Here is a 26,102-nt window from a genome sequence, read left to right on the forward strand (position 1 = left end):
TATTAGTTAAATCTTTCATTATTCTTCTCAAAATACTTTAATTCTATATTGCATTACACAATTAACTATCTACAAAAGTTTTATCAATTAGGCTACATATCTCAGGGATTTAATCATATATTTTGGTAAAACAAAAGTTTATGGTGTGTGTTTTCTTTCCATAATTAGTGAGATTCATTGATTAAATACCTTTGGGGCTTAATTTATAATTAAATTGTCTTCTCATGATTAAAAAATTGCTTATGGTACAGATCCAGCTAGGTATAGAGATGATTCCACTGAGTAATAGAGAATTATCTGAAAAGTCTTTCATTTTAGAGATGTACTTTACAGGAAAAGCCCTAGTATACACACTAATCAAGCTGAAGATATTAGAAGCTCAATATTTCTTTTCTTTATTAATCAGTATAAACTTTTGGCATATTCAGAAATCTATGTTAAAACTTCCTCATTGCCACTTTCATTTCAAGTCTTAAACAGATAATTTTAGAATTTATAAGATTATAGCACAGTATAATTTTATTATAAGTAATTATATTTTTATAAAAAAATGCACTAAAATATTTATTTAATTCTAATTTCATTAATGCAGAGAAAATAATTATTGTATTTTTAAATGTAGACAAGGTCAAAAATATATTCAGATGGTTACATTCCACTTAGATGTTTATAGATTTCCCAGTGTGGAGGTCAATTTCCCAGGAAATCATCAAGAAAATATCTCTTCCTTATTTTTGTGACACTGGCTACCAAAAGCTTTGCATTTATGCTTTCAATTTAATTTTCTGAAAAATAAGAAAGTTTTCCGATGTGTATGTTCTATGAAGTCTATGAGATACATAAATGATTTTCTTGAGAATGATTGTTCTGATCTGTAGCTCTTTATACATAGTTAGTATGGATAATATCATGTCAACCAACTGTCTCTCACCTTTCACTTTATCAGTAATTATCTATCTAATCATTCCTTTACATATTTATTGATCCATATTATTCTCTATGTTTATTATTGTGATTCCCAGTAAGTGAACTTTTAGAATTTTTGTTGAAAGTATAATGCTTGTTTGTTTTAGGACATATTTTTTTTAAATAAGTAGCAATAACTAAAACAGATCCAAGATTAAAAGGTTGTCATTTCTTAGAAACAAAACCAAGCAGACTAAAATAAAAGCAAAAACACTATTATAGATGCAGTATTTTTCAATATTTCATTGAATACATTTTACTTAATTTTCAGATAAGGCTTTAATATTGTGGCTTGCATATGATTTGTTTCTCCCCAAAGGTCCATACTTGCAACTTGGTCCCCAGGGTTGGTGGGAGATTGTGAGGACCTTTAAGAGATGGAGCATGGCGGGAGGTCCCTAAGTCATTGCGGTCTGAGTGGTTTTCCTTTGCTCTGCCCCTCCCATCTTCTGTTCGCTCCAGTACAAGACATATCATTTGGCTGCTTTCACATGTTCACTGGTCCTTGCTATCTGGGCCATGAGGTGATGCAGTCACAGGGTGAATCTCACTGCAGAGCTGGCACTATGCTGTTAGGACTTTCCAGAACTTTGAGCTAAATAAACTTCTTTCTTTTCATAAGTAGCCTGCATCAGGTATTTCATTATAGTGACAACAAGATGACAGAAACAGAGTGTGTAATTCATCAAGCAAAGAAATTTTCAAATCAAACACTCAGAACTTGAGTTGTAAAATAATTATGTTAATTAGACTCCATGTATTGAAAAAAAGACCTCTCTAAATTTCTCCAAGTACAGGGGATTGAATACCATATGTCATTGAGTTGTCATGTCCCTTTAGGCTTCACTCTTGTATAACAATTTCTTTGACTTTCCTTGTGTTTGGTGATCTTAACAGTTTAGAAAAAATATTGGTTAGATGTTTTGTAAAACCCTAACCCTAACCCTAACCCTAATCCATCAGATAATGGCAAAACCAGTGGTGGGGAGGTAGGCATTACAGAAGGCTTTGAGGAGGGAGACCATTATCTTTTTCTGTCAATTTACTCTGTGTGTGACATCAGGTTTTATATCAAGAGCTACTGAGCTTTAATCTCAGTTCCAGTTTTTTTTTTGTTTTTTTTAACATATATTTGTTCATCAATAGGTAATTGCATATAGCTGTTTACACTAAAAAAGATATCAAAGGAAAAAGACAACATTTTTATATAGGAAACTTCTCCACCTCTGAATGTAAATCAAAATTGGGAAAATATATTATCAAACACTTGTGCATTCATTTGCCAAACAAAATGACAAAAGCACTTGACTCTTGCATATCAGAAGTATGAGTTGGCTTCTCTTACCTGTTTTCCCTTCCTATATTTCTTAATATTATTTTATTCATCTGTAGAATGATGTTTTATTCAACAGGTGTTTTATTTTCTACCAGCCTACTTCTTATGTATTATTTCTTAAGATATTAAGCTATTTTTTGTTCAAATATTTCAACACTGCTCATTACTTAATATCCACATCTCACATAGCTCCTTGAACATGACAGAATTTCAACAAAAAACATATTAAATAAATCAGTGTAATGCCATTACATATTTAAAAGTAGACACAAGGTGACAAACAGTATTACTAAAATAGTACCCCAGCACAGACATGTCCACATAGCAGGAAACCTACTTTCCTTATTTTTCTAACATTTTAAAAGTATGTATGAACAGTTGAAATAATGTTATCATTTTATTGAAAACTTATTGTGTAGGTTCCAAAGGATTCACACTAATGTGATACTCCATTGTAAAGATACTAAAACTCTATTATACCATATTAACATATTTAAAGAAAAACTGAAATAGTAATTAATGACTGCAGAAGTCTTTCCAAATAGAAGCAGCATTTGGAATAAATCAATACTGTAGGAGGGAAATAGAAAGGGACGCCTGGTTTTTTCATTGAAGAAAGGATATATTTTCCACTTTTCTATTAAAGCATTCTGTCAGAATTATGAGGTGCATGCAAAAAAATTGTTAAACAACACCACACACACACACACACACACACACACACACACACATACACACACACACACACACATGCACTCCTAATCCCTCAATGATTTAAGAAAGAAGACTACAAAAGGAAAGAAGACTGGTAAAAAAGCAATGTGAGTATTGTAGTCTGAGCAGTTGGGAAGACTTAGAAGAAAGTGCTAATCTTTGCTTCTAGTCTTGGGTTAAATTGAAGTGTGAAACAGATTTATTTGGAAGACCTTAAACTCGTGGGCAACCTCTGGAGAAGACAATATTTTATTTTGAGCCTAACAAATTAAAGATCAATCTGGGCCATCTGGGTCTCTAATAAGAACAAATACCAAAATCATGGTTAGCAAATATCATAGCATGGCTAAAGGGTGTTGCAAACATAGCTGACTATAGATGCCATGATTTACAGACATTTTCTGTTTCCTTGGATAATACTTGTGATTTATTCCTTTGATTCTTTATTTTAGATAATTTTTATCTCACTTCATCAATATATTTTTCAATGCTAGATTGATCATGTATCATTGCTTTTAGTGTGTATGTGTGTGGTTCTGAGAATTGAACCCAAGGCCTTGTGCATGTGAGGGAAGTACTCTAGCAACTGAGTTACATCCCCAGCCCCAACAAATAAAAGCTTAAGTGAATTGTAAATTTACTGTTTTTAGTTTATCCATTATCTGTTAGGTTAGCTTGGAAGGATTTTTTTTCACAGGATCACAGGCAATTTTCATGAGACAACACTAACCATGTGAAATATTTCAAGAAAAACAACCTATTTTATGTTACATCATAGGATTAAATTTTTTACCATATCTTTTTAATCTATCAGTATTTTATTTTTCTCTTTCCATTCAAATATTTTATTCTTAGTGGAAATTCAACCTAATGTGTGAATGTTAGGATAAGAATGTAATGCAAAAAAAAAAATGAATAACAACAGCAAATTGGTAATGAATGGCTCATGCTCCATGGAAACTAGCATCTTCTTTCACAGAGATTTTCAACTCCAATGGTATTTGGAAATTGATAAGGATATTTTCTGTAGCTTAACAGTGCTACTCGCAAGTTCTGTATGTATGCCAGAGATTTTAAAAGTCCCACATTTGTGGGGCAGTAAAGTGTCAAAAAATGAAGAATATTTCCAACAAAATTTTAGATTCTATCCACTTTTAAAAAGTGTTTTGTTTAACTGTTCTAGAAAGGCCAGCTTCATATTTCTTCTGTTGTCAAATCCTAAATATCATACATTTTCTTGTTGTCGAATTCCTAAAACATTCAATTTGTTTGAATGAAGCAGCTTTATTTTAGTGATATGAGAATCAGTGATTTAGTTTATGAACTGCTGCATTATTTAGTAGCTAGGCTATTTTTTTAAAAAAAATATTTAATTTACATGTAAATTATGTATAGTCAAGATGTACAATATGATATTTTGGTATATATATATATATATATATATATATATATATATATATATATATATTCTACATTGATTACCACAATCAAAGTAAATAACATATCAATCCCCACCCATTGTTATAATTTGTGTGTGTGTTTGTGAGAGAGAGAGAGAGTTAGGTGATAAGGACACATCTTTTCTCGTCAAATTTCAATATTTCAGTCACCATACTATACATTAGATTCCCAGAACATATCCCCCTTTTAGTACATATATAATGATATATATGCTTATTCACATTGACCACTATGTTCTTTCTTTCACAGGTAATAAACATTCTACTTTCTTGTTTTTGAGTTTCACCAATTTTCAAGCATCTCAGTCAGGTAAAGTGTGTACCTAAAGATACACTGAGAGGCCTAGAGCTATAGCCCTTACCTCCTTCTCTATCTAGAGGTAAAGAAACAGTATACAAATTTAATTGAATATAGCTGAGATTAGGAAAAGAATTATTGATATTATGTGAATTTATAAGTAGGGCACTGGATATGATCATCTATACCATTGCCTCTTATTTGTTTCAGGTTTTTCCTTAAATTTTTATTCTGTATAAACCCCTATTAAGCATATTTTTTGAGTAAATTAATATCCAATGTAATTAATTTTCTAATCCGTATAATTAAAATAATAGCAGCTTTCTAACCTTTTTGATTTGAGGGCTGTAAGGGAACATAACTTGTAAGAAACATGTGAGAAACAAGCTTTCAGTGTCCAGCAAATGAACTGTCATTAGATGTATCTTCTTCATACTATGCCTTAAAATTTTCCTTTATGTTATCTAATGTATTTGTTGAAAGAGAGAGACAAAATCCCATGCCACTAATTTTATTTCCATGATGTGAAAACTCACATATTATTCTTTCAGTGTCAAAATATCAACATTTTTTAAATAGTGATATTTCCATATATATCCATATGTTATATGGATAAATATTGTAACATGTATAAGGCATTTAACATAGTTCCTATGAGAGAGAAACATTCACTGTCTGCCAACTATGATTTCAATGTATTAGTATATGTGTATTGTTATAGTTTTAAGAATATGACAGAATTTAAGAATTCTATATAGATTTATGCAAATGTATATTAATATAATATGTTCTAAGAAGAACAAAGAAATATTTAAACCTCCCCCCAATATTCTTTCGGTATTCAAATTATTATTTTAATGTCTAACCATAATGCTGTATTAATTTCTTAGGACTCTCATGAGAAAGAACCACAGCATGGTGACTTAAAAATGATAGAAATTTATTCAGTTATATTTCTGGAAGGTAGAAAGCAAGGGATTGATGCTATGCTTTCTGAAGGTTCTATGGGAGGATGCTTATTTGGAACTTCCTAGATTTGATTGGCTGCCAGTAATTACTTGCATTCTTTGTTTATTGCTACAGTATTCTGCCTTGATTGTCACAAGGCCTTTGTTCTATGTCTTCTGTATTTTCACAATATGCTCCTCTATCTGCATGAATTTGGTTCTGTCAAAATTTCCTCTTCTTATCAAGGAAATAGTGTTTGAATTTTGCTAATCAATGATGGTCTTGTTACATATAACTTGATTATATCTGGCATACAGTCCCAGTAACTGGCATCTCTTTATTCCTGGGGTTTTCTTCCCAGTTTTGACTGCATCTTCATAGATTCATGAATTGTCTTCTCAGAGGCATCCCACAGGTATTCTGAGCCTGCTACACTTTGTCTGTCCCCTCAAGATCTTCCTTTGGAATGTCAGTGGAAACCTTCATAAGACCCCTTAATGGGAGCATCTTACATTCCTCAAGAACCATCATTAAATAGATGATGCCAAGGTCTGCCTCTAGCTTATGCAGTATCTGTTATCCCTGGAACCATGGCTGTAAGCAGCCTCTGAGTGCCTATGAAACAACTTCTTATCCCCTTGTGTGTGAGCATGGCATCCCCAGAATCTCTATCAAAGGAGTTTGGTTCTACTCCTTGGCACCTGCAATGGGTGTGGTTTTACAAATTCCTAAGGTGGCCTAAATGCATATTTCCTATTTTCTCCTTGGGAAGTACTTGGCATCTCTTTTGTGACTGTAATCTCTTCAAAAAAGCACAGCTTCCTTAGACCCAGCTTTGCATGTACTTATCTGGCCAAACGGAGTTTATAAATTCCTTCATTTCATGCTCTTGGTTCTTACAGTAAACCTGGCCAAATACTGCCAGCAATATTCCTGCACTGACTGAATGCTCTCCTGATTTGAAATTCCTTCACAAGCTTAATTTGTTCATAATTTTAAAATTCAGCCCACACAAAGTCTCAGGATAAGGCAAATTGTAGCCAGTTTCTTTGCCAGAATATAACATGAATGACTTCCAGTTTGAAATAAAGTGATCCTTTCCCTCTGACTCTTCAAGACCACAGTTCACATTTCCATCTCCATTCCAATTTTCTTAGCTTCCATCAGAATTGTCCATTAAGCAATGCTTACAGTATTCTAAAACTTTTCCAGCTTGTGTCCCTAAACTTAAAAATTCCTGTTGCAAACCAGCTCCAAAAGCATCTGTACCATATGGTCAGGACAGTCTTAACAATGAACCCATTCCTTGATACCAGTTTCTCTTTTAGTTAGCTTTTTCATCACCGAGTTCAGAATACTGACAAGAACAATTTAGAGGGAGTAAAATTTATTGGGGGCTTACAGATTCAGAAATCTGAATTCACAGATGGATGATTCCATTGTTCTGGATCCAGAGTGAGACAGCACATCATGGGGGAAATGTTCAATGAAAGAAAGCTGCTTAGATCATGAAGGGGTCAGGAATGAGAGAGAGAGAGAGAGAGAGAGAGAGAGAGAGAGAGAGAGAGAGAGAGAGAGAGAGAGAGGGCGGGCAGGCAAGGGAAAAGGGCTTCAGGAAAGATACATGTTTCCACAGCAAGTCCCAAGTGACCTATATCCACCAGCTATGCACCATCTACCTAAAGTTACCACCCAATCTATTCAAAGTAGGATGAACTTGTTAGTTTACAGCATCCATGAGCCAATTATTTGACTCTTAACATTCCTGCATTAATACAGGAGCTTTGGGGATAAAACTCATTTCTAAACCATAATACTGTGACTACCAAAATATTTTAATTTGCAAAAATTGGCATGCCTATCAAATTGGAAATTATGGTGTTCCCTGATACAACAAAGTTTCAGAATATTCAACAATGATGGACAAACCTAGAATTCATTAGACCACCACCGTCATAAACAGCTTTTTGATAGCTTTTTGATCACCGTTCTCGTGCAAAAAGCATGATCCTACTATTTTAAATTTTCTAAAATAATTCTTCATTATTTTTCAGAAAAGTAATACTTAATTTTCCTTAAATATAAATTAGAGAAACAAAATATGCTCAGCATATTTTATAGTTGATGGTTTTACAGCATTGCATTTTTAAAGATGACCTTGGTATCTCTGTTATTTCTATTATTTAACATTTTTGTTGAGCCAAATATTTGGTTAAGAAAGTGTAACATTAAAGATAAACTAGATTTTGAGGAATTTTCATTTCCAAAGTAAAAATTCTCCCTGATTACACAGGTTACTCTGTATTAGTGAATAATTTACTTTCATTTCAAAAATTTTTTAAAGTCTTTTTTGTTATGAACTTGCTTTTAGTTCATATGCAAAGCATGAGAGTAGAATAGACCATCATGTCAGAATGACCTAGAAATAAAGAAGGATTTTTTTTTTTTGTACTTTTGTATTTAGTTCTATTGAATACCAGATGGTCTGGAAAGGTAAGATAATGTTAATGAGTCTCAAGATATTGCATAACAATTAGTGCAACGACCAAGGTCAAACTGCTATCTTTCGGCTGTATAAAACAGTTTGATTTATAAATAAGTTTATTTTCCTAGAAAAGGAGAAGGTTGTAAAATATCACTAAGCAAGTTTTCTGGAATAGTCCACACTATTTTGTGTCCTCTGTTGCTTAGGAAAAGATTAACTAAGGAAGTTTGGGTTGTCTAAATATTGCACATTACAAGGAAGTTTTTATCATTGTATGGGTCCTGAATATAATCTCATAGCTCTTGGAACTTCCTGAATATTAACAGTCTTTTCACCTGAGGCCAAAGGCAAAGCCAGTTAATGTATGGCAATAATAGGATTTAAGGAATGTTTCTTTGGCTGTGCTAGTTTATGTTAGCAGTGTGATCACTAATGGGACCTTGGATATGAGGTATCAGTTCAACCTTGGGAGAGGCTAGAAACTGAAGATGAATAACTTGGGAAATCAACCATATCTCTGAAACTGAATCCAATATATCCTTGGACTTCAAGATTTGGGTGAACTTCCTTGGTTGGCAATGTCCCATCATGTTCACACTCAACTGCTCCACTTAGCACTATCTGTGTGATTCCAGTTGGAGAGGACAATTGGAAGCTTGTGGCAGGCATCTCACAAATCCTAAGTACTTCCACCGTAGTAGACATAAGCTTGAATGTCACAGCTCTTTTGAGTGATGTGAATCTTTATAGAAAAATCACTGAATATAAGTGTGGTCTTGGGAACTCTAAATCATACCTATCTATTAATCTGTTCTTTTTCTTTTCTTGACACTGGTGAGAATAAGATAGTGTTTTATATGTACATGTTATAATTATTTGATAAAGATGAAATTAATGTTTTCAAGAATAACAATTGTTTGATTTATGCTGTACAGTAAACATTATTAGAATTGATACTGAAAAGGAAATACCAAAATAGTTCTCAGTAACATGTTCTTTTATCATTGAATGTAAGATACTAGCTCTAGGTATTTTTACAATGTAGATATCCTTAATCTTGATGAGAAATATGCCTCATACTCCTACATTAACAATTTTTAAGCACTTTACCATAGTTGATTTATAGGCAATGATCTTGGGTCATTAAATTTTCTGGTGTGAACTACCCTAGATCACCTTTAGAAATTGTTTCATATGCTCTTGTGTAGTGAGTATATGAAATTGCCCAACAAGCTTTATAGCACTTTTATATATTCAGTTCTTTCTATTAAGGAAGTTACATCACAGAAAGTAAGAATAAAGATATAACAGGAAGTGGTGGCACACACCTGAATCCCAGCAGCTTGGGAGACTGAGGCAGGAGGATAACCATTTCAAAGCCAGCCTCAGCAATGTAGTGAGGCCCTTAGCAACTTAATAAGACTCTGTGTCAAAATAAAAAGTAAAAGAAAAAAAAAATGCCTAGGGACCAGACTCAGTGGTTAAGTGCCCCTGGGTTAATCCCTGATATGAAAAAATAAAAATAAAAAAAATAATAATGATGTAAAAAATAATTTTATATGTAATGTGTCAAGTTTCAACAATGTGATATAAAGAGAGTGTTAGTGACTGAGTTACCTGTTGTAATAATCAATTTCCTGTCAACTTAGCTAGGCCATAGTGCTCAGACATCTGGTTAGGTACTATTCTGTATTTTCTTTAGAGCATTTTTGAATGAGACTTATATTGAAACAGGTAGACTTTGAGGTAAGAAGCAGATTGCCCTTCATAATATGGGTGAACCTCAGCAACTCAGTGTGAAGTCCTGAATGGAACAAAAGATTAACCTCCCCAAACAAGAGGGGATTCTGCAGCACATGGCCTTTGGACTTGAACTTCAACATAGTCTCTTTCCTGTGTCCTTGCCCTGCTGACCTGTTCTTCAGAATTTTGCCATGCCAGCTTCCATAATTGTGTTAACCAACTCCTTAAAATAAATCTCTTCATATATATCTATAATTTGATTCTAAACATATCTATATATTTAATATAGATGCAGATACAATTTAATTCCCCAGACAGAACATGATACAGAATAAATATTCAATATTTTTGATTAATGAATTAATAATATGCTTTTCCCAATATAAGATCATTTCAAAGCACTAATCTGAATTTACAATCACAAGGTTTGCTGTGAATATAGGTGAGACCCTGTTGCCAATAAGGGTACTTGATCAAGATTTCAGCTGTGGACTAGTCTAATTGTTTTAGTAGGAACAGTGTAGAGACATAGAGTATAATTTGCAAAAGGCATATATTTTTTGAAATCACAGGAATAATTCAGTATATTGTATTATCAATTTATAATTTAAATTTTTTTCTGTATTTGGTTTTCAGTCATTTATAATAATTATCATCACTCTCTATGTAGTTTTCTCTTCAAACTGAGTCAGATTAAGTTGCTTATTGACAGTGGAGTAAGATGGGATGAGTTATGTTTAAGAATTTCAAAGTTAATGGCATTTAAATATGATAGTCTGATATACCTACATACTTCATAGGAATAAATCAATAAAACCTCAACCTTATTAAACAACTTGGAAGCATTTGCAATGAAAATTGGGGATACTTTCTTACTCTATATTTTCTTACTTTATGTTACCTCTATTATCTAATTTATCAGTAAACATTTAGTCAAAGAAGGTGAACCAGTACAGTACTATCTTGATACTATCTTGTCAGAAGTTGGCTACACAACTCTAGAACTAAGAAAACCCAAATTATGTAAAGGAAAGATTTCTGGAAATGAAGGATGCCAACTAGGCTGGAATTCCATTGATGGGGGCTCAATATTGTTGTCCACTAGTGGAATTTTCTTGCTTTTATGCCTTGAGGAAACCTCAGCTTGGCTTATAAAACCTCTCACATGGTTAAGTTAGGCACATTCAGAATAATTTTCCTGATTTAAACTCACCTAAAACTTGAACTATAAATATTAAATTATTTTTACAACAGCACTTAGATTATACAGCTAAGGATGACAAGCTAACCAAATGGACCATTAAAAACTATCATGTCTATCCATCAGTTTGTTCATATCACTGCAGTCCTACATTGTAAAATCATGTTTTTGTTTGGCTTATTAATGCAATTATTTTTCAAGTATAATATAATTTGTAATATCTTAATAAACATTATATGGATAGACCATTATTTGGTTAACCATTTGTTTTACATTGTATCAAAGTAGTTTTTAATTTTTCACTATCATAAATAATATTATTCTGAATATGTTTTTGTATGAAACATGATAAGCTTTCTCATTGTTCAATAAAATATGTATCTAGAATGGCATTATGGGGCAAAGATTATGGGCATGCTAATTTTGTATTTCATATTTTGCTACCAATTTTGAATCTGTACGCAATATTCTGTAATAACTCAAGGCTTTCTCTTCCCCACATCTTTTTCTCTTTTTTTAAAAATGTCCTACAGCAAGGGCTACAGTTATATGCTCTATTGGGATGAAGAGTACAATTTTGTTTGGGAAGATCTAAGTGGGTGTAACCTTTTATATATGTTGGACTATTAAAGGATTTGTTCTTCTGTGACCTCTGTACTTTTATTGCTCTTCCTGCTTTGTGTTTTTCTATTTCCTCTTTGAGCCACAAAGAAACAAAGCAAGTATTGTAGAAAATTAGCTGAAGGCTCACATTTTGGGGAAGGGTCTTAGCCTTTCTAGTTTCCTAGAAAGACAGGAAGAATTGGAGAACGTTTAGGACTTGTTTTTGATGATTAACACAGTTGTAATCTTGCTTTGGAAAATGCCATTTTTCTATTTGTTATTTTTTTCATACTTCTTCTAACAATTAAAGTAAACAATTTTTAAGAGTCAAATTTTAATCAAGTTCCCTTAGTTCAAGAGAACCACTGAGGCTAGAGTACTTTAGTTCATACAAGGTATCCCATGTTGCTTAGAGGAAGGACTCATGGAAATGGAATTGCCTTGAATATTTGCAGTGACATTGCATGTATGTTTGAGAAAGGTGACTCTGCTCAAGGACCAGGGTGGATCCAGGTTTAAGGAGGATCCTACTGGATTAGGGTGGATCCAGGTTTAGGGTGTATCCTACTGGGATTAGGGAGTATCCCACTCCTTGGGTTTAGGGCGGTTCCAGGTTTAAGGTGTACCCTGCTGGGAATAGGGCGTATCCTGCTGCCTCAGGCAAGCCGGATCCTTGAGTTCCCATTGAGTTCTCCTGGGATTCAAAAAGTATTTGGGATTCAAAGCCTGGTGGAGTACGTGAATTTTGCAGCAGATCTTGGATTTCCCCAGAACGTGATTGTAGAGTGCTGGTGTGAGTTCAGGAATAAAGAATTGCTGTTTGAATCTACAAGGTGTGTGGTGGCTCGTGATTTTGTGCCCAGCCAGACTGCGGCAAGTAAATATTGCTAAACCATTTTAGAAATTATTTAGTAAACATTACTAATGTTGAGCTACCCCTGGCCTATATATGATACAACAATTTCATTTATACATATATATCCAACTGAAATCTTCATACATATATATCAGAAGACATATGCAAGAATATTCATAACAATATTATTTAAAAGAACTACAAAGTTCAAAAACAGGCAAAACTAAATTCCAGTTTCATAGATGCATACTTATGTGAATTAACCCTAAAAATGCAGAAGCATAGTCAACATAAATTAGTACAATAGTTAAATTCAGTGAGGAAAGGATCCTGATAAGAGGAAGGATCCTGCTAAGAGAAAACAAATGGAAAATATCTCATTGTTAACCATATTTGATACTTTTCTTAGAGTGAAGATTTTATGAATGCTTACATTTTAAAAATGTAAAGTATACAATTGTCTTGATAGGTTTTTTATATGTGTGCTGTATTTTACAACAAAAAGTTATATATCAGGCAAACTTTCCTTAAAAGTCATTTGTATTAAGTCTATTATTCAATTTAAGTAAGTCTCATTTATTTTTCATGCAATTATTTGTTGAGGAGTGTTAGCTTATGATGAGGAATTCTTTCTACATCCCTTCATGTAATACTTATTTTGAAGTTTGCTATGATGATCAAGTGTGGCTGTAGGCAATCAAGATTTAGCAGTGAAGAGTTAATCTGTATGCTTACGGAGTTTATGACTATTCTTTCTACCTAACTTGGTCTTTAAAAAGTACATTGTTCGATGATATGTTATTTTGCCTGTTGAGAATAACTTTATTAAACTTGTACTCGTAAAAATAATAAAATGATTTGTGTTGACTGATTTTTTTTCATATTTAATACAGTGAAAAACTAGGAGATATTATTATTATCTATATGTTAATTTTTCAATCTTACAACTGGTGATTTGAAAAAGCTTCTTACCCAACCAAAAGATCTAAAGAAAGGCATATCTATTTTCCTCATGCAGTTTATTTTCTCTGCAAGGAAAGAAATCTTTATATAGCAAAATTATCATTTCTATGTGATATGTTTTTGGTGTAATCATTTATAAACTGTCTCTGAATAAATTAGGACAAACTGAAGGATACTAGGAAATCAAATTGCCTATACGATGAATTTCAAGTGACTTAATGGTAATACCTTTTCTTTTCTTTCTATTATTATTATTATTATTATTATTATTATTATTATGTGGTGCTGAGGATCAAACCCAGGGCCTTGCACATGCGAGGCGAGCACTGTACTGCTGAGCCATGACCTCAGCCCTGGTAATACCCTTTCGACTTTTTCTTTATCCCTTGTAAAGCAATGTAGACCTGTGAAAATGAACATTTTATGTTACTTGTTAACTGTGTATATTTTATAACAAGATAGATAAGTTGCTCTTTTCTTTTTTGTTAAGAGAGAGACAGAGAGAGACAGAGAGAGAGAGAGAGAGAGAGAGAGAGAGAGAGAGAGAGAGAATTTTTTTTTTTAATATTTATTTTTAGTTTTCGGCAGACACAACATCTTTGTATGTGGTGCTGAGGATTGAACCCGGGCCGCACGCGTGCCAGGCCAGCGCTCTACCGCTTGAGCCACATCCCCAGCTCAGTTGCTCTTTTCTTTACAAAGTTTTTCAAAAGTTTGGATTTCCATTTGAGCTCTAATGCAGAAGATAAAATTTTGATCACTAAATTGTAATAATAATACGATTATTTTGAAATAAAAATATTTTGTTCATATAAATACATTGAAAAGGACTATTTTTTTAAAAAAAAGCTTAGTAAATGACAGATAATACACCAATTACTCTAAACCCTTTTAGAGTAGACAGAGGAATATCACCTTGTAATGTAATGAGATGCACTATATATTTATTACTAAAAACATCATGCTGCTCATTTTTGACTGATAATAAAACTCATAGTATTAAAAAAAAAAAAAAGTTTTGGACTGGGGATGTGGCTCAAGTGGTAGCGCGCTCGCCTGGCATGTGTGCGGCCCAGGTTCGATCCTCAGCACCACATACCACAAAGATGTTGTGTCCGCCGAAAACTAAAAAAATAAATATTAAAAAATTCTCTCTCTCTCTCTCTCTCTCTCTCTCTCTCTCTCTTTAAAAAAAGTTTCTATGATGGTGTGAGTATAATTTTTTAAAAATATATTTCCTTCTAATATTTCTTGTAAAATTAACCCCAGGGTGGTAAGAGAAGTTTTTTTGTTTTGTTTTGTTTTGTTTTGTTTTACAAAACTTGTAGAAGATGTCTGCACATCTAAAATCTTAAGATTTTTTCCCATATTATGTAGTGCCTATTTCAGAATTACCTTTGCCTATCTCATCTTCACTGTTTATCAACTCACCTCCAATCACTATGGAGACATGCTGTAACACCATTCACCTGCTCAGAGGAGTTAGGCCTTTATCAGAAAAAAGTAGCAGGCATGTTTTATGTTTTGGCATGATGCTATGCTTGGGGAACTTTCTTGCTCAAATGAGCGTGTGGCCAATCTTGCCCAGAGTGACTTGAGGAGAGATCTAAGGACATCTAAAAAGGATAGATTACCCCTAAGAAAGAAACCTACAACTTCCAGCCATCCTCTGGATACTATTATATAGGGATGTAAACTGCTCAACTATCTGGAAACCATAAAAAGCGATTGCCTTGAATGAATGTTTGTCAGTGATAAGCATCATATCAACTGTTTTAATCTTCAGCTGGTTTGTCCAATGATCTCACTCTTTAAACTTGTCTTTTACATGTACTTCTTATATTTTTATTGTACTTTTCAATTTATAAATTTCTTAATTTGCCATGCTTAATTCTTTTTAAGTTTTATTGCAAGAGAAATTGAGACACATTTAATTTTTATTCCTTTATATATATATATAAACGTATCCAGTGTCTGTGGTTTGCCAAGAACTCTTCTAGACAAAAGAAACAGAAGAGAACAAAGTATACATGAAAATCAGTTAGGAAACATATCAAGGCAATAAAACATAATACATTTGTATGCAAAGTATGAAAATCTGAAATATTAAGTGACATTACTGTCAAAAAGCATTATATTTCATATTAGAGCACTATGGCAATAAAGTAACATTTATACTTCTAATATACATTAATCTTTCTTTCTTTATGACAAATCAAAATTGTTGGGCAAAATATAGAATAAGAATTCAGCTGGAATTCATTCCAGAAAGTAGACTAACTAAAAACAGGTTTTGAAATTTAAGTAAGAATAATCAATAAGAGAAGAATGATCTGAAGCATTTTAATGAGACAATAAATAATATTTTAAAATTCACTGAACCAAAATTAGGAACATCTGATGTTTTTCTGACATAGTAGATTTTTTCCAACTGCTTAATATCAAAATGATTTTATTTCATATAAAATATTTATTTCAGAATGTTAGGAAAATAAGTTTGCAGAATAAGGAAATTCTTTGAAAACTGTATAGAATAGTGTAAGTATAAGGTATCATTAAGAAAATTGATTCTAATGTATGAAATATGATTTGTCAAGAGCTTTGTAATGTTGTGAACAACCAATAAAAAAAAAAGAAGGTCAAGAGGCACTGATTTAGAGCTAGTTAAAAGCGAATAAGTAAGAAAAATGTTAAATACATTCACCTATGAAGGTGACAATTTTCATGCCTCATTAAAATCACTCATATCCTACAAGGAAAAAAAAATCCCATCTGGCTACCACTTTCCACGGTCTACCTAAGGTTTGTGTACTCAGGTGATGAAATGGGAGAGAGGGTTCTGCGGCTGCTACAGAGAGCTGGCTGTGTTGCTGATGTAACATGTGCTCCTTGCTCAATCTACTGAGGTGTGTGAAAATGTATTCACAATTATGTAATTTATATCACTGTAAATAAGCTCATTTACACATCTCCAAGCCATCTTTCATTTCATTTGTTTCTAATATTATTTTTTCACACACAGTGGTACAGAGTGTAATAAGATAATCAAACAAGAAACTTCCAAATGAGATCAGTAATAGAATTAGAGAGGACAAAATGATATTGTAGCAATGCCAAAAGATGGAATACAGGAAGGAAGCCAAGGTCAATTACAACAAAAAACACCAAGAGCCGAGTAAGAATCAATGATCAAAAACACAGGCAGACAGAGGAGGCAAGGATAGAGAATGGACAGGAGCGGGGAGAAAATGTTGGCCTAGTATGATTAATTTTGCTAAAGTGAATTTATTTTGGCTTGAGGCTAATTTAAGAGTTCTGGAGTACGTTTACATCCCTGGTGGTTCATAGTTTTTGTTTCTCTAATATATGCATCCCATGAAGACACACATCTATGAATATACAAACCCTAATGCTAGAGTTCTTTCAATAGTCAGCTAATCAGTAAAATTGCTTTCTGTTCCATATTAATTCCTTTAGTGTCAATTGTTTAAAAAATATAAATAATGTGAAGCATTTTAAATATATATTATAATAAGATTTTGGACCAAATCAATTACTATGTAGTTCATAATCTTGTTGGTATATTTTTAAACCAACCGAATACATTTTGAACACTTTTTTATGCATTAAAATATTGTATTATCAGCTTATACAAAATAAAGATTGAAAATGTAATGTTTAGTTGTGTTAGCTCAGACCAGGAAAATAATAGGATGGATGCTATATTATTTTAGCAGAACAATATAAAAGAAATGTATAGGCAATAGAGTATAAGAATATAAGAAAATAAGATAACCACCATTTATTTAAGATTAATATAATTTCCCTATTGGTCATTGACATAATCAAAAAAGGGTAGATGACACATGAGATATGGAAATAATAAGTCCGAATTTAGAAATGGTGATCATTGAATGGATGCCTAAGTAATCAGAAATTGTGGCCAAATTATAAGGCTTATAGCAAAATATATACTTGGGGATTATTTGTTCTACAAATGTTGATTTCATGATTCTTTCTCAATTTTCTTTTGCATATTAATATTAGATGGTAGCAGGGAGATAACAAGGCAAATGAGATATAAGAAAATTGAAGACATGATAATCTAAAATGGTATGTCAGGATTTTATCTGAATTTATTTTACAATATCTCTGTATCTTTAATTTCCATGGATTAAAAACGTTGACTGGACTATCTATATACAGGTTTTCATTTCCTCTTGCTTACTCTAATGAGTCGCAAGGGCATCCTTGGGTTATTAGTTTCCCAGCTATTAGAGACTTGATTACTTCCTTTTCCATTTATTTTATTTTCCTCCTTAGTCCTACTGGAATACAGCTCTTTAAACAATTTTCCATTTACATGGTGCCTCTTCCCTCCAGATTTGATTATTTTTAGAGTAGTCAGATAGATGTTTGGCAAACAATGTATTACCTGAATTTAAAAAAAAAAAATCAGTTTTGTTCTCATTTTAACTTTCTGCTAGAAGGATGTATCAATTGCAGAATCTCTGATGCTTATCCTTATGGTAATTTACTGAATTCCTTTATGGGTATGTTATTAATGATGTCATTTAAACAGTTCAAAAACAAGTACCCTATTAACATAATGTCCCAATCTCTTTCACTTTAAATCTAGCTGTTTCTATCTCCTGCATCTATAGATTTGATTTAGTAGTTTTATTAGCCTTTAGCTATTCTTTAGTTGAATTACAGATTATTTTGGCCCTTATTGTCTCTTTAAACAAGCATATTTGTATATATGAAAATTTCCTCTTACCAAGTATGTAATTTTTATGCTTTAAAGAGATATAAAAAATGTTTCAATGTTAAAATATTATATCATTTTTCTCATGCTATATTGAAGTTATTATTTTCAATAATATTATTGACTCATGGGGATATGGAAATAATAATTCCAATATTTCAGATTCACAGTGAGAAGGGGAACACATGTAGAAAAAAAAGTGTACCACTTAGTGATTAAGATATACATTTACACAACTCTGCATGTGTATTCATATATAATCTTCACACCACTTTCAAGCATCAACAATATAGGTAATGAATTTTAATATTTAGTGTGAAGCATCTATGTGACATTTCTAGGTTAGCACTTACGAAACACACATTTTAGCACATTCTTCTAGGTTCACATAAGAAATAGCACAATATAATTTGTAGGGGAAAAAAAAGCTTTCGCTTAAACAGAACTTTCCACATAAAATTTAAATACATTTAACAAAAAGTTTAATGATTTAAAATCATTTAACAATTTCCTTTGGGTACTTGAAGTTTTCTTGTTTGGTTTCTATCTTTTTAAAAGATAGGATATTTCTTTCACACCAAAATTATATATAAATAAAAAAAATCCTTTTCTTTCTAGAATTGTTTACTAAAGATAAATAATATGGCAATAATTACATCATAGCCTCTGGACCTTTGCAAAACAAAAATATATACAGGAACCCGTGTATAAAATACTAATAGTTTTATTTGCTATTTATTTTCTACTACAGATTCTTTGAGAAATAGCTTACTCTTTGGCATAATTTCAGACATTGTGTAAAACTATGAATATATGCTACTCTCAAACAATGGTAGAATCATAACTTGATATAGTGTTGTTTAATAAAAACATCATTATCTTTGTGGATAAGGATGTGTATGATACAGTATTTGCAAAGAAATGGCAAACAAGACTATGTTCCAAAACTCTATAGCATTCCTTATATTTTTTTTGAAAATTAACCAAGATTTTATTGACAATCAGATGCTGTACTGTAATTGTTAATGTGAATTATATTGTTTACAATAAAAATAATTTTACTTTATACCCAAGAATGTGCTTTAGCAAAACTATTTAATATTTAAATTCCTATGACCTGAAAACAGGTTCAACAAATAATCACAAACATAAGAATGCACAGATATCATAGCATAACAATATTACATCCACAAACTTCACACTGGATTTGCTACATATTGGCAATGATTTTATCTGCCTTTTAACAGAATCCATATGATAACATTTCATATAAACGTGGCAATAGTATTGAGCACAATCTCTAATCTTTCATCAGTGCCTCATATAGATAGAATTGATGTAAATCATGTTGAAGGGTGAGAAGTTAAACAGGCAGTATACGTCAATTTATTATCATCATTACAAGATGCTTAATTATTATCCTAGTTTGTGGGGTAATCTATAGTACAATGAATTGACAGCAAAATCTGCTGGGTAGGGGATCTCTTCCTGTTCTTTACAGATACTCAAATCTTATTACTTTTTTGTGAAGTTTTCCATGGTCATTTTTCTTCCATTTCCAAGAATACTCTTTTGCAGATATCTTTCCATAACTTACTCCATTTGCTTAAAATAGGCAATCCCCTAAGTCTCTATCCTCTTGTACTTTCTATTTTTTTTATTTATTCTTTTTAGTTATACTTTACAGTAGAATCCATTTTGACATAATTATACAAACATGAACTACATCTTGTTCCAACTCAGACCCTCTCCTTCCCTGCACCACACTCCCTTTGTTGTCTTTAGCGAACCCCACATTTCAGAATGTTGATAAGGAAGAGAAGGACGCATCAGTAATGGAGCATGAGGATGTAAACATGGGAAGAACTTACATTCTAATTATGCTAGTTTAGGCTGAAGAGTATATCACAGTAAAAAAAAAAAAAAAGAAAGCCAAAAAAAATATTAAGTAGGATTATAACACTGTAGATTTACAACGCTGTGCTGGAAAGTTACATAGAAGACAATAGGTTGTGCAAATGGAGGCTGAGGATTACTGAACATAGCATTGAACACTTGAAGAAAGATTTTATGAAAACCTAAATTATGAACTGAATGATGGAATGAAAAGCAAATGCCAGCATTTCTGAATGGCAGCAGCATAAGCACCTAGATATATCCCCCTGTACCTCTCACCTCTATAGGGAAGCAACCCACATATTGAAGGGACTTTTGAAACATTAAAGAGAAACAGGTTTACCTAGAATATTCAGATCTCATATTGTGAGATGAAATCAAAGAATATAAAGTACCAGTCATCTCAGGAAAATTATTCTCTTCCTGCAGAAGAATATAAGGCAAAAGATCCTCATTGGAATGATGAGGTTAATGGTTGATTAACTTTATACCAAAAGTTTATTGAAGGTAAAAGACATTAGAATAAGTATTCAAAGTGCTGAGGGAAAAAAAAAAATTCAAGAATTCTGTGTCAAGCCATATTTTCATTCAAAAACATTGAATTGAAAAGGATTTTTTCAAATGAATAAGAACCGAGTTCCTATGAACTAGAAGAAATGAAAAATGGATTTCAGACAGAGGTTTTCCAGTTCTATATTGAATAAAAGTGGTAAAAATGAGCATCTTTTGACACAAAGCAAGTTAGTGTTTGAGTCCTCCCAGGGAGGAAGCCAGGAAGGGAAGATCAAGGGTTTGAAGACATTTTCTGGGGGTTGTAAATGCCGTGCACACTGACTGAGGTGGTTGTTTCATGGTTGGATATGTCTTTCAGAACTAATTGCATTATGAACTCTATACGGATGCAGCTTAATGTATATAAGAATGATGAAAATTGCATCAAGAAAAATAGAATTCTGCAGGAGTGTGTTTTCACATAATATGTTTTTAGAGATGTATATTAACTTAGCCTTCATTTATAAATTAGATGTTTGCTTCAAATATCTATATTCATCTTTATTACTGGATAAAGTTGAAAGATATAAAGCTATTTTATTTAAAAAATGATTTGATTATTTCACCAGTTAAATCAGCCTTATTTTCAATAAAGTTCCGCTCTTGCTTAAAAATAATAGATTTATTTATTTCAAAAAACTACATATCCAAAACAAATGTAAGAGAAAATAATATTATTCACACACACAAAAAGAATCACACAAAAAAGATAGATAAAGTGCATGCCCTAATAAGAGAGTAGTCTTTGCCTCTTTTGATACTGGTATATGCCTTAAAATATTTATAAAAATATTTTATTAGCTTTTGTAACTTTTTTCATAGTGGATGTAACACATTGACCTTCAAGTAGATGAAAGGTAGAATTCTTTGTTACTTACAGCCCAAAGGAGAGAAGGCAGGGTCATGAAATGGGTTGTACCAGGGGGACAGGTCAACAGCAACTGGGGCAATTAGGGAGCAGCTTATGTATGGCAAGCAGGATGGGATTAGCAAGCTTTCTTGGGCTCCCTGTGTATTAATTTTAATGAGGTCATAGGCTCTGAGGTATAGGAACCATTCCTGGCTGCCTAGTACCAACCCCAGGACTATTAGGGTAAATGCATAATGGCACAGAGTATCACAGTCGAACAAGGAAAGTGGGTTTATTTAACTGCTCAAAAAGAGCAACTGACCAGCTTCTAACCAGGGCCTCAAAACTGGGTCAAGAGAATATCTTTTTTTTTTTAAAAAGTTCTAACTAATAATTACTTATCCAAAAAATCTAAATTATGAAGTTCAGGTATAATAAGCAGAGAATTTCAAATAACAACCCAAACTAGTATAAACAAAATAAGTCAAAGCTGTGTTTATTAGAGAAAATATTTTCTACCAATAAGCTATCCAATGTGAGATTCATGGAGCTGGAACATCATTTAATATTCATGATTTTATATGCACCTCTAAAGGTATTATTTATAGCATTGTTTTCAATGAGTACAGCAAATAGTACATAAAACATTTTGCAGATCATTTCCTTGACTACTTAGTAATATTTGGAAATAAAACCCAGCCATTTGCCTGGATCACCTCTGGCTAAGCTGTTTATACACTGGCTCAACACAGACCACGCCAGGGACCACTGGATTTATCCCTGTGTGGGAGAGAGACTTTGTCCTTAGCGAGGGGCCTATTTCATCAAAGTTTTTATCCTCTACTTCTTCCAAAGAATTTTATGCAGCTATACTCAGATATCAAGTATAAAATATCTATAGCACAATATTTTTGTCTTTATTGAACATTTCTATTCTAAAAATATTATAATTTGGAATATAATACTTTTATTTTTCTAAGACCATTTTGATTCTGTGTTAACCTGTTTATAAACTGTTAATAAAACGATATATTATTATTGGTTAACTGTATACCTTACAACTATAATATGCATAGTATAATGCATAATAATTTTGATAAGTAGCTATTAAACATTACAATAAAATTTATTGGAGAGAGATCAAAAAATATGTGGGAGTTATTATTTTCAATTAATTCATGAATCTCTAAATGACCATTACTTATTGGTAAAATAAGGGATTATTAGCAATTCTGTTCCTTTTTATATTAGCTTAATTACTGTGAAACTTTCATAAATTTAAATAGATATAAATTAGTTTTCCAGAGAGATACCAATTACTTGAAACCTTTCTAATTTATATGCTAAAGTTCACATAATTACTGCTTATCAAATTCTTTACGTGCTGACAACTTGAGTTAATGCTTCTTTTGTTGATGTCATGAAATTCAACAGGATTTAACTTGAACAATTTTTTAACTTAATTATTGGAAAATTCACATTCTAAATTATTAGGAAGTACACAAACAAAGCTTTATCATAAATTGACAATAACTGAAGTTCTCTGATACTTTTTAACTTAGAGTTTAATTGAGATAAAATTATCTGAAACAGTGTAAAGCTACTTTTAGAAACTGAAAGCTGCAGATTTCATATTTTTATACAAGCATGATTAAAACCTATGCATTCACCTCAATTTCAATTTTATTTTATGAATCTTCCTTTTCTCAACCATCACCTAAAATATTCATTGAGTTCTCCATTTTTCTCAATCCCTGTATTTGTGCATCAACAAATCTTGAGTCCTGCCTTAAAATTACATCCAGAAACCAACCACTTTTCTTCCATTTACTGTTGAAACACAGACCCAGTCACCATCATTTCCTGCCTACATTACAGCAAAGGTTTTCTAAAGAGTCATTCTCCTGTTGTCTTGCTGTTTGCATTAGGAATATCTCAGGGTCAGAATTATTCTGTTTAACTCAGAAAAAGTCACTGCTCTGCTCAAAGTCCTCTAGTATCTACCCATCTCAGAGTAAATGTCAATCATGCTGTCACTTTGGTCTCTTGTCTTTCTTCTTGTCTTTCTTCTTGTCTTTCTATAATTGGAACATATATATTCCAATTATACTCCAATAACAGCACATGAGTTTATTTGTGGAATTATTATTTAATACTTATTGGTGATATTGGTATCAGATGTCAATCTTATTACTCCTTTGATGACATTGTTCTCTATCTTAATGTTCTGTCATCACTTTCAAAAATTTACTACTGACATATCTATCAGGTTAGGCTTTTTCTGTATTTATCATTCTTGGAATTTGTGGAAGTTTATTAATATGTAATTAGAAGCCTTTAATCAGTTTGGGGAAACTCTTAGTCATTATTTTTTCAGATATTTCTTCTTTCTCATTATCTTTGTGTTATTATTTTTCATATACCAATTATATGACATTAAAACTGTCCAAAATCTCCCATTTATCTCTTATTCTTTTCTATATCCCCATTTGTTTATCTAGTTTTTCAATCTTAATATTTTTGCTTTCCTCACCCCCAGATCATTAGTCTCTGTTCTACTGTACCTAATATTTTTAAAAATCATATATTGAGTTCTTAATTATAGTTTTAAAACACAATAGCACTGAAATTTATATATCATTCTTTTGGATTTATTTCACTTTGGGGGAAATTTTTAATATTTGCTTAAACATACTTATACTAGTATTTGAAGAGTGATAAATACATTTTTACGTCAGAATCATCCTTTGAAAGTATAAATGTACATGTATAATTTAATAAATCATTTAAAAGAAAAGATAGGGTAGTCACTATGTCACAAGCCTATAATTCCAGTGGCTTTGGAATCTAAGGCAGGAGGATCAGAAGTTTAAGGCCAGCATAAGCAACTTAATAAGGCCCTAAGCAACATAGTGAGACCCTATTTCAAAATAAAAAATGAAGAGGGCTGGCGATGTAGCTCAGTGGTATAGTGCCCTGGGTTCTATCCCCAGTACCAAAAATAAACAAATAAATAATAGAACAATAAAAGCAAAGATAAACTAAATTGATAATATGGATATTATTTTAGTTGTTTAAGCATTTAAAATATGATTATTACCTGATGTAGGTCATGCATGCTATAATTTATAATTTAACATTATTTAGCTTCTATATAACATGTATTATATAGTATTCTTGTATTTCTAGGCCAATTCAGTTATAATTATTTTAGCTTTTAATTCACTATAGAAAAAAAGAAGAGATTTCTATGGTAACTTAAAAACAGGCTTTCTAAAGATGAGAAAATTATATTAATCATATTCTGTAATTTTTTCCAAAGAAGTCTGACAAGTTATAAAAGTATAATTTCATTTTACAGAAGACTTATACCTCATTCTAACTAGTCTGTGTTTGCCCAGAAGCACTAAAACTCAGCTTCAATTAAATATCTTCTTCCAATTTCCCTGATTAATATCTCAGTCCTTCAATGTTTTATTAACATATTTTCCTGAGCACTCTTTTTATAAATTTGTCTAGTTTGAAATGCATTGTGTTAAACCATATTTTGATGTTTTACATAGCCAGATAACCTAAAAGTTGTGGTGAATACTTGTAGTAAACCTAAGTTTTTACTGTGCTGATTATTAATATAATAAAAAAACAAGCATTCACTGAAGAAAATAAATCCAGTATTGGTGGTAAAATTGAAGCAGAACACGTTAAAACACACGGCATGTAAGACTTCTACTATCAGGAAGTCAAATGAGCAGTTTCATGATTGTGACTAAAGAATGTACATTTAAAAATAATATTAAATTATTTGCATAAAAACAGACTATAGCATTTTCTCCAGAACTAAGAACAACAAAAAATCTATCTGGAAGTCCCAGGAGTAGTTAAGCTCTGTATTTATATTACAAGTCAAAAAAAAAAAAAAAAAAAAAAAAAACTTGTCGCACAGGTGTCAAAATAGATCAAAAACCCAGATTCATATACTGCATCAATATATGAATGCTGTTCATGGTCTGTGTCTCTCTTCTACCCAATTTCCAGAAAAAAAGACATGCACATTAACAGTTCTGAAATATGACTAGAATGTCAAGAAATTAAGAGAAAAGACAAAGAGTATGGATGGTTTGAATTGGCTGTGAGAAATAATACATAGCCCCAGGAAGATAAGCAAAGTATTGCTACAAAGGCTCATGGAATGGAAGGACACCAGGTGTCACTTTTAGGAAAAATTCTGGGAATTTCCCAATAAGGAGAAAAAGACTGAGTATTCAGAAAAATATTTGGTCTTCCCCATGGTTCTTCTTTCATATGGTAGGTCTTTTCTATGTCCTTTCTTTTCTTTCTCTTCTCTTCCTCCTTTTCCTTCCTTTCCTCCACTTTTTTACTCCTCTCTTTCTCTTCTATCTCCTTCTTTGTTGCTCTTTTTTTTTTAATTCCAGGTTGAAGAACCCACTTTGATTGTTCAAGCC

Source organism: Spermophilus citellus, assembly GCF_964194105.1.
Source record: "Spermophilus citellus genome assembly, chromosome: 6".
Classification (NCBI taxonomy): Eukaryota; Metazoa; Chordata; class Mammalia; order Rodentia; family Sciuridae; genus Spermophilus; species Spermophilus citellus.